Source organism: Hypanus sabinus (genome assembly GCF_030144855.1).
Source record: "Hypanus sabinus isolate sHypSab1 chromosome X1 unlocalized genomic scaffold, sHypSab1.hap1 SUPER_X1_unloc_2, whole genome shotgun sequence".
Taxonomy (NCBI): domain Eukaryota; kingdom Metazoa; phylum Chordata; class Chondrichthyes; order Myliobatiformes; family Dasyatidae; genus Hypanus; species Hypanus sabinus.
The window spans coordinates 1,361,674-1,372,979 of NW_026778968.1; positions in this window are offsets into that span (position 1 = coordinate 1,361,674).

Here is an 11,306-nt window from a genome sequence, read left to right on the forward strand (position 1 = left end):
CATAGCCCTAACCCTCGGTGTACACACCAACGCGGAACTCTCTCTCTCACACACACACATAGCCCTAACCCTCGGTGTACACCCAAACGCGGAACTCTCTCTCTCACACACACACACATAGCCCTAACCCTCGGTGTACACCCCAACGCGGAACTCTCTCTCTCTCACACACACACATAGCCCTAACCCTCGGGGTACACCCCAACGCGGAACTCTCTCTCTCACACACACATAGCCCTAACCCTCGGGGTACACCCCAACGCGGAACTCTCTCTCTCTCTCTCTCACACACACATAGCCCTAACCCTCGGTGTACACCCCAACGCGGAACTCTCTCTCTCACACACACACATAGCCCTAACCCTCGGTGTACACACCAACGCCGAACTCTCTCTCTCACACACACACATAGCCCTAACCCTCGGGGTACACACCAACGCGGAACTCTCTCTCTCTCTCTCACACACACATAGCCCTAACCCTCGGTGTACACCCCAACGCGGAACTCTCTCTCTCACACACACACACATAGCCCTAACCCTCGGTGTACACCCCAACGCGGAACTCTCTCTCTCTCTCACACACACACATAGCCCTAACCCTCGGTGTACACACCAACGCCGAACTCTCTCTCTCACACACACACATAGCCCTAACCCTCGGTGTACACCCCAACGCGGAACTCTCTCTCTCTCACACACACACATAGCCCTAACCCTCGGTGTACACACCAACGCGGAACTCTCTCTCTCACACACACACACACATAGCCCTAACCCTCGGTGTACACCCCAACGCGGAACTCTCTCTCTCTCTCTCACACACACACATAGCCCTAACCCTCGGTGTACACACCAACGCGGAACTCTCTCTCTCTCACACACACACATAGCCCTAACCCTCGGTGTACACACCAACGCGGAACTCTCTCTCTCACACACACACACATAGCCCTAACCCTCGGTGTACACCCCAACGCGGAACTCTCTCTCTCTCTCACACACATAGCCCTAACCCTCGGTGTACACCCCAACGCGGAACTCTCTCTCTCACACACACACATAGCCCTAACCCTCGGTGTACACCCCAACGCGGAACTCTCTCTCTCACACACACACATAGCCCTAACCCTCGGGGTACACCCCAACGCGGAACTCTCTCTCTCACACACACACACATAGCCCTAACCCTCGGGGTACACCCCAACGCGGAACTCTCTCTCTCTCACACACACACATAGCCCTAACCCTCGGGGTACACCCCAACGCGGAACTCTCTCTCACACACACACACACACATAGCCCTAACCCTCGGGGTACACCCCAACGCGGAACTCTCTCTCACACACACACACACATAGCCCTAACCCTCGGGGTACACCCCAACGCGGAACTCTCTCTCACACACACACACACATAGCCCTAACCCTCGGTGTACACCCCAACGCGGAACTCTCTCTCTCTCTCACACACACACATAGCCCTAACCCTCGGTGTACACACCAACGCGGAACTCTCTCTCTCACACACACACACACATAGCCCTAACCCTCGGTGTACACCCCAACGCGGAACTCTCTCTCTCTCACACACACACATAGCCCTAACCCTCGGTGTACACACCAACGCGGAACTCTCTCTCTCACACACACACACACATAGCCCTAACCCTCGGTGTACACCCCAACGCGGAACTCTCTCTCTCTCACACACACACATAGCCCTAACCCTCGGTGTACACACCAACGCGGAACTCTCTCTCTCTCACACACACACATAGCCCTAACCCTCGGTGTACACACCAACGCGGAACTCTCTCTCTCACACACACACACATAGCCCTAACCCTCGGTGTACACCCCAACGCGGAACTCTCTCTCTCTCTCACACACATAGCCCTAACCCTCGGTGTACACCCCAACGCGGAACTCTCTCTCTCACACACACACATAGCCCTAACCCTCGGTGTACACACCAACGCGGAACTCTCTCTCTCACACACACACATAGCCCTAACCCTCGGTGTACACACCAACGCGGAACTCTCTCTCTCTCTCACACACACACACATAGCCCTAACCCTCGGTGTACACCCCAACGCGGAACTCTCTCTCTCACACACACACATAGCCCTAACCCTCGGTGTACACCCCAACGCGGAACTCTCTCTCTCACACACACACATAGCCCTAACCCTCGGGGTACACCCCAACGCGGAACTCTCTCTCACACACACACACACATAGCCCTAACCCTCGGGGTACACCCCAACGCGGAACTCTCTCTCTCTCTCACACACACACATAGCCCTAACCCTCGGGGTACACCCCAACGCGGAACTCTCTCTCACACACACACACACATAGCCCTAACCCTCGGTGTACACACCAACGCGGAACTCTCTCTCTCTCTCTCACACACACACACATAGCCCTAACCCTCGGTGTACACACCAACGCGGAACTCTCTCTCTCTCTCACACACACACACATAGCCCTAACCCTCGGTGTACACCCCAACGCGGAACTCTCTCTCTCACACACACACATAGCCCTAACCCTCGGTGTACACACCAACGCGGAACTCTCTCTCTCACACACACACATAGCCCTAACCCTCGGTGTACACCCCAACGCGGAACTCTCTCTCTCACACACACATAGCCCTAACCCTCGGTGTACACCCCAACGCGGAACTCTCTCTCTCTCACACACACACACACATAGCCCTAACCCTCGGTGTACACACCAACGCGGAACTCTCTCTCTCTCACACACACACATAGCCCTAACCCTCGGTGTACACACCATCGCGGAACTCTCTCTCTCACACACACACATAGCCCTAATTTTCGGTGTACACCCCAACGCGGAAATACAAATACACATACACAAACACACGCACACAAATGGTTAAAGGAGAGGGTTTAGGAATGGTTAAAGGAGAGGGTTGGGAATGGTTAGAGAGGGTTGGGAATGGTTAAAGGAGAGGGTTTAGGAATGGTTAAAGGAGAGGGTTGGGAATGGTTAAAGGAGAGGGTTTAGGAATGGTTAAATGAGAGGGTTGTGAATGGTTAAAGGAGAGGGTTGGGAATGGTTAAAGGAGAGGGTTGGGAATGGTTAGAGAGGGTTGGGAATGGTTAAAGGAGAGGGTTTAGGAATGGTTAAAGGAGAGGGTTTGGGAATGGTTGAAGGAGAGGGTTTGGGAATGGTTGAAGGAGAGGGTTTAGGAATGGTTAAAGGAGAGGGTTTAGGAATGGTTAAAGGAGAGGGTTGGGAATGGTTAAAGGAGAGGATTTGGGAATGGTTAAAGGAGAGGGTTTGGGAATGGTTGTAGGGGGTTTGGGAATGTTTGAAGGTGAGGGTTTGGGAATGGTTGAAGGAGAGGGTTTGGGAATGGTTAAAGGAGAGGGTTTGGGAATGGTTAAAGGAGAGGGTTTGGGAATGGTTGAAGGGGGTTTGGGAATGTTTGAAGGTGAGGGTTTGGGGATGGTTGAAGGAGAGGGTTTGGGAATGGTTGAAGGAGAGGGTTTGGGAATGGTTAAAGGAGAGGGTTTGGGAATGGTTGAAGGGGGTTTGGGAATGTTTGAAGGAGAGGGTTTGGGAATGGTTAAAGGAGAGGGTTTGGGAATGGTTGAAGGGGGTTTGGGAATGGTTGAAGGAGAGGGTTTGGGAATGGTTGAAGGGGGTTTGGGAATGGTTGAAGGAGAGGGTTTGGGAATGATTGAAGGAGAGGGTTTGGGAATGGTTGAAGGGGGTTTGGGAATGGTTGAAGGAGGAGGTTTAGGAATGGTTGAAGGGGGTTTGGGAATGGTTGAAGGAGAGGGTTTGGGAATGATTGAAGGGGAGGGTTTGGGAATGGTTAAAGGAGAGGGTTTGGGAATGTTTGAAGGAGAGGGTTTGGGAATGTTTGAAGGGGAGGGTTTGGGAATGTTTGAAGGTGAGGGTTTGGGAATGGTTGAAGGAGAGGGTTTGGGAATGTTTGAAGGAGAGGGTTTGGGAATGATTGAAGGGTGGGGTTTGGGAATGGTTGAGAAGAAGAGTTCACAAATGTTTTGCCGTTTGCTTCCTGGGACCTATGATCGAACAAAGCCATTGAGTTCAAGGTCTGAATGTTGTGGCATTGACGCTCTTCCCTTTAGCTCATTGCCCAGCTCCAAGTGCAAGTGAAAAGTGTGGCGTCAGCTGACAAATGCCCATTTGCTGGTGGTGAGTTCCCTCTTTCAGTGGGTCATGGCTTTGTGCAAGTTCCTGCTGCAGGGACTGAGCTGTTGAGTTGAGGACCGCGAGCTGAATTTGTGGGAATCGAGGTTTGTGGAACCGAGTGAGGGGAGCAGATCCGATGTCGACTGTTTATTCATCTCCTTAGATGTGGCCCGACCTGCTGAGTTCCTCCAGTATTCAGTGTGTGTTGCTGATGATCAGATATTGTGTTTCACACATACTACTACCACACACACACACACACACAAACACAAACATACACACTACATATATACACACACAAACATACACACTACATATATACACACACAGACACATACATACTACATATATACACACACAAACATACACACTACATATATATATACACACACAAGCAGACACAAACACACAAACATAAATACACTACAGACACACATACACACTACATATATACACACACAAACATACACACTACATATATATATACACACACACACACAAACACAAACATACACACTACATATATACACACACAAACATACACACTACATATATATATACACACACACACACAAACACAAACATACACACTACATATATACACACACAAACATACACACTACATATATATATACACACACACACACAAACACAAACATACACACTACATACACACACACAGAGACACACTACATATATATATACACACACACAAACACAAACATACACACTACATACACACACACAGAGACACACTACATATATATATACACACACAAGCAGACACAAACACACAAACATAAATACACTACAGACACACAAACACACTACATATATACACACAAATACACACAGACAGACAGACACACATACACACACACACACACAAACACACATATACACAGACAGACAAACACACACATATACACAGACACAAACACACTCACACACACACATACAGACACAAACATACTCACACACACACATAAATACACTACAGACACACACTACATATATACACACAAATACACACAGACACAAACACACATATACACAGATACAAACTCACACATATAAATACACTACAGATTCAGAAACACACTACATATGTACACACAAATACACACAGACAGACACACACAAACACACATATACACGGACACACACACACACATATATACACACACACACATAAATACACTACAGACACATATGTACACACATATGTACACACAAATACACAGACAGACAGACACACACACATATACACGGACACACACACACACACACACACACACACATACTCCTGCACTCACTGTCGCACTGACACAGAGCTGAGGGGCCTCTGTGACAGTAACTGGACAGGGGTGTGCTTGATGGAGGTCGGGCAGTGGATGTGGGGATTAGGAGGCACCCGAATGCAGAAGGAAACATGCCCGTACGCATTCAGAATTGACTTTCCTCCAGAAGGCAGAGTGTGGTTGAGGGTGGAGTGTACCCTGCCTTGGGCAAGGTGAGCATTGGTGTTCCGTGGGTATCTGTTCTGCAATTTGCAGCTCAGATGAGGAAGTGGACGGGTGGCTTCGTCAGTTTGCAGAGGTAGGTAGTGTTACCGGAGGCTACAACAGAAGGTTGATAGGATGCAGAGCTGGGCAGGGAACTGGCAGAGGAAAATTGTGAAGTGATTCACTTTGCGTTGGTTGAACTCGAAGGCAGGTTTAGTGCAGAGTGCAGAAACAGAAAGATCCCGGGGTCCACGTCAATAGGTCCGTCGACATTTCCGTGCAGTAGATTACTCAGAGCTGCCGAGCTGTTTGAAGGTGTACAGTATCGAGTCGAATGGCCTGATTTAGTGACTTCATTCCTAGTCCCGCGCCGCCCAGTCAGGTGATGAGCACAGCTCAGGTAAGAGAAACGAGTGGGGCTTGCCCCTCCACGCAGCGAGCTTGGGGCTGGTTCTGGGCCCTGTGTCCCCCGACTGGACTGACCCAGACACCACCCCCCCCACCCCCCACTCCCCACTGTCTCACCCGAAGGTGCCTGCAGCTGGCCAGGAGGTAAACTTTATTCAGCCCTGCTTCTTTTGGCCGTGAGAAGGTGCAGCCTCTGACATCCTGTGTCAGGTCCTCTGGAACCCGTATCAGGGCTCGCCATCACCGAGAGAGGTCCCACCCATTCTCCTGGTGGTCTCTGCTGCAGAGAACCAAAGCTGTCTTCAGCCACATTGTGGTTAAGAGAGCAAAGCAGGAGCTGGGTAGTTTGTAGAAGACTGTTGCACTTCAACCCCAAAACCCTTTCACTGTCAGTTAGACAAGATAAAAGAGAATCTTAAAATCTGTGGTTGGTGATCAGAGCCAATAGTTACAACATATAACATGGCTCAACAGATATATGAGCAGGTAAAGGGTTACGCTGGTGTGGGTGCAGGTCCCCTGAAGGTTATAGAGACATAAAAAAAAAACCAGGCCATTCGGCCCATCTAGTCTGGCCCAGGCCATAATACTATCCAGCCCCATCGGCCTGCTCCTGGACCATAACCCTCCAGGCCACTCCCATCCGTTCACCGACTCACATTTGCTTTGAAAAAGCTGATGTTCAAACCCACAACCATCACATCCGCTGGCAGCTCATTCCACGCCCCGTGGGAAGAAGTTCCTGCTCGTTCTCCCCTTAAGTACTTCACCTCTCACCCTTGACCTATGAACAACCCCCCCCAACCCCAGTTCTCGCCGTGAAACCACCTCAGCTTCTGTTTCCATTTCCCACACCAACCTGTCGATCCGCGGCCCCGTCTCCATTGCCACGGAGGTGCCGGAGGCGGACCAGAACGACGCTGTATCTTCCCACCAAAAAACCAGGAGCGCAATCAGGCCATTCAGCCCATCGAGTCCGTTCCGCCACTTCATTGTGGCTGATTCATTTCCCTGTCAGCCCTCATCTCCTGACTTCACCCCCCGATCCCTTCCCGCCCCACACAAAGGGACGTGTTACACCCGAACCCGAGGCGGGGGGGACCAATATCCTTGCGGGCAGGTTTGCTAGAGTTGTTCAGGAGGGTTTGAACTAATTTGGTAGGAGTATGGTGCTGAGGATGAGGGAGCCGTGTACAGTGAGGAGGGACTGATGAACGAGGTGTGCAATGAAAAATGAATAGACTCCTCTTGGGCTTCTCATTGAAACCCATCAGATGTCGAACAGCCACAATAGAGTGAACATGGAGAAGGTTCCTACAGTGGGGGAGTCTAGGACCAGAGGACACAGACAGAGTGGATGTGGAGAGGATGTTTCCTGTAGTGTGGGAGTCTAGGACCAGAGGACACAGGTAGAGTGGATGTGGAGAGGATGTTTCCTATAGTGGGGGAGTCTAGGACCAGAGAACACAGATAGAGTGGATGTGGAGAGGATGTTTCCTATAGTGGGGGAGTCTAGGACCAGAGGGCACAGATAGAGTGGATGTGGAGAGGATGTTTCCAGTAGTGGAGGAGTCTAGGACCAGAGGACACAGATAGAGTGGATGTGGAGAGGATGTTTCCAGTAGTGGAGGAGTCTAGGACCAGAGGACACAGATAGAGTGGATGTGGAGAGGATGGATGTGGAGAGGATGTTTCCTATAGTGGGGGAGTCTAGGACCAGAGGACACAGATCGAGTGGATGTGGAGAGGATGTTTCCTGTAGTGGGGGAGTCTAGGACCAGAGGACACAGATCGAGTGGATGTGGAGAGGATGTTTCCTATAGTGGGCGAGTCTAGGACCAGAGGACACAGATAGAGTGGATGTGGAGAGGATGTTTCCTATAGTGGGGGAGTCTAGGACCAGAGGCACAGATAGAGTGGATGTGGAGAGGATGTTTCCAGTAGTGGAGGAGTCTAGGACCAGAGGACACAGATAGAGTGGATGTGGAGAGGATGTTTCCAGTAGTGGAGGAGTCTAGGACCAGAGGACACAGATAGAGTGGATGTGGAGAGGATGTTTCCTATAGTGGGGGAGTCTAGGACCAGAGGACACAGATCGAGTGGATGTGGAGAGGATGTTTCCTGTAGTGGGGGAGTCTAGGACCAGAGGACACAGATCGAGTGGATGTGGAGAGGATGTTTCCTATAGTGGGGGAGTCTAGGACCAGAGACACAGATAGAGTGGATGTGGAGAGGATGTTTCCTATAGTGGGGGAGTCTAGGACCAGAGGACACAGGTAGAGTGGATGTGGAGAGGATGTTTCCTATAGTGGGGGAGTCTAGGACCAGAGGACACAGATCGAGTGGATGTGGAGAGGATGTTTCCTATAGTGGGGGAGTCTAGGACCAGAGGACACAGATAGAGTGGATGTGGAGAGGATGTTTCCTATAGTGGGAGAGTCTAGGACCAGAGGACACAGATAGAGTGGATGTGGAGAGGATGTTTCCTATAGTGGGGGAGTCTAGGACCAGAGGGCACAGATAGAGTGGATGTGGAGAGGATGTTTCCAGTAGTGGAGGAGTCTAGGACCAGAGGACACAGATAGAGTGGATGTGGAGAGGATGTTTCCAGTAGTGGAGGAGTCTAGGACCAGAGGACACAGATAGAGTGGATGTGGAGAGGATGTTTCCTATAGTGGGTGAGTCTAGGACCAGAGGACACAGATCGAGTGGATGTGGAGAGGATGTTTCCTGTAGTGGGGGAGTCTAGGACCAGAGGACACAGATAGAGTGGATGTGGAGAGAATGTTTCCTATAGTGGGGGAGTCTAGGACCAGAGGACACAGATAGAGTGGATGTGGAGAGGATGTTTCCTATAGTGGGGGAGTCTAGGACCAGAGGACACAGATAGAGTGGATGTGGAGAGGATGTTTCCTATAGTGGGGGAGTCTAGGACCAGAGGACACAGATAGAGTGGGATGTGGAGAGGATGTTTCCTATAGTGGGGGAGTCTAAGGACCAAGAGGACACGGATAGTGGATGTGGAGAGGATGTTTCCTATAGTGGGGGAGTCTAGGACCAGAGGACACAGATAGAGTGGATGTGGAGAGAATGTTTCCTATAGTGGGGGAGTCTAGACCAAGAGGGACAGATAGAGTGGATGTGTGAGAGGATGTTTCCATATAGTGGGGAGTCTAGGACCAGAGGACACGGATAGAGTGGATGTGGAGAGGATGTTTCCTATAGTGGGGGAGTCTAGGACCAGAGGACACGGATAGAGTGGATGTGGAGAGGATGTTTCCTATAGTGGGGGAGTCTAGGACCAGAGGACACGGATAGAGTGGATGTGGAGAGGATGTTTCCTATAGTGGGGGAGTCTAGGACCAGAGGACACAGATAGAGTGGATGTGGAGAGGATGTTTCCTATAGTGGGGGAGTCTAGGACCAGAGGACACGGATAGAGTGGATATAGGATTCCAGTGAGAGGAGACCCAGAGCCATCAAATGCTCTTCATATGAGAAGCTATTCAATCCCGGAATCATCTTTTTTGAACATCTTTGCTCCCTCTAATATCAAAACATCCTCACAATTCTCCCAAGTGAGGCGTCAACGGTGCTTTATAAATCCTCAGCTTCACATCCTTGCTCTCGTATTCTGGTCCTCTCGAAATGAATGCTCACATTGCATTTGCCCTGCTCACGGCTGGGTCCACCTGCAAATTATCATTCAGGAATCCTGCACAAAGACCCCCAAGTTCTGTTGCCCCTCAGAATTTCCAATTTTCTCTCCACCTAGAAAATAAGTCAACCCTTTATATCTCTTCAACCAAAGTGCACGACAGACACTTTCATCTGCCACGTCTTCGTCCACACTCCTCATCTCTCTGAGTCCTTCTGTCGCCTCTCGACTTCCTCAAAACTACCCGCCCCTCCTCTTCCTTGGCCGCAGAGTCATTAGTTCCATCATCCACATCACTGAGGTATAACGGACCAAGAAGCAGTTTCAGCCTGTGTTCAAAAAGAGAAAATTGGAGAACAGCTCAGATACAGGTGAGTCAGATTTCCCTGATAGAAAGAGAAAAAGATAGGGAGGAGTGAGGAGGGAGGGGAGTGAGAATGAGAGAGAGTGAGAGTGAGAGTGTGTGAGCGAGAGGGAGAGAGTGAGAGAGAGAGAGCGGTGGAGAGATAGACAGGGAGAGAGAGACATTGTGAGGGGGAGAGTGTGTGTGGGGGAGGATTGGTGGAGGGAGGGGGAGAGAAAGAGGGAAAGAAATTGGAGAAAGGGGGTTGGTGAGAGAGAGAATGGAGGGGGGTGGAGAGAGAGAATGAGGGCCGGGGAGGACGAGGGTGAGGGAGAGTGAGAGGCTTGAGTATGAGGGAAAGGGAAAAGGTGAGGGAGAGGGGAATGGGCGTGGCGGGGGGGGGTGATTGTGACAGGATAAGGGAGAGAAGGGACAGGAGGGAGAGTGAGAGAGGGGGCATAGAGGGGGAGAGAGGAAGTCCAGGAACGAATCCATTTACCCTCAGAGCACATTGTCCCGACATTCAGAGTCAGTAACCTTCTCTCCGATCTGCACACCCGGGACACAGGCAGGACAGAGGCTGAGAGGAGCTGTCTGAGCCTCCGCAGCATGCCTGCCTCTGTGGGGCCGTTAGAGACTCACCTCCCGTGGATGAATGGAACGCAGGGGCTCTGCTCGATAGGCTGATGGAGGGCACTTCCACATTGTATTGTCAGCCGAATGGAGGGCATTCACCTGCCGCTGCACTGGAGCGAGATGAGGGACTGCTACAGGCCCCAGGATAACCTCCACGCACTGCCCCGACCGGGCCCGTATCATTTATATATTATGGAACCCGACAGGCCAGGCAGGTCGAAACCGTCAGGACTGGAAGGGAAGGGGAGAAGTGGGTGGGAGGGGGAGGGAGGTGACAGACAAAACAGGGATAGGGGGCAGAATAAAGAGCAGGGGAAGCTGACTGGTGAAAGAGATAAAGGGCTGGAGAAGTGGTAAGTCTGGCAGGAGAGGACAGAAGCCGTGGGGTAAAGGGACGCCGGAGGGAGGCGATGGGCAAGGAAGGAGATCAGCTGGGAGATGGAAATGGGAATGAGGAACGGTGAAGGGGGGGGGGGGGGAGAGCAGTTACCCTGAATGTTGAGAAATCAATACATTTATCATACATTGATAACTGGACAATCGATTCCCCAG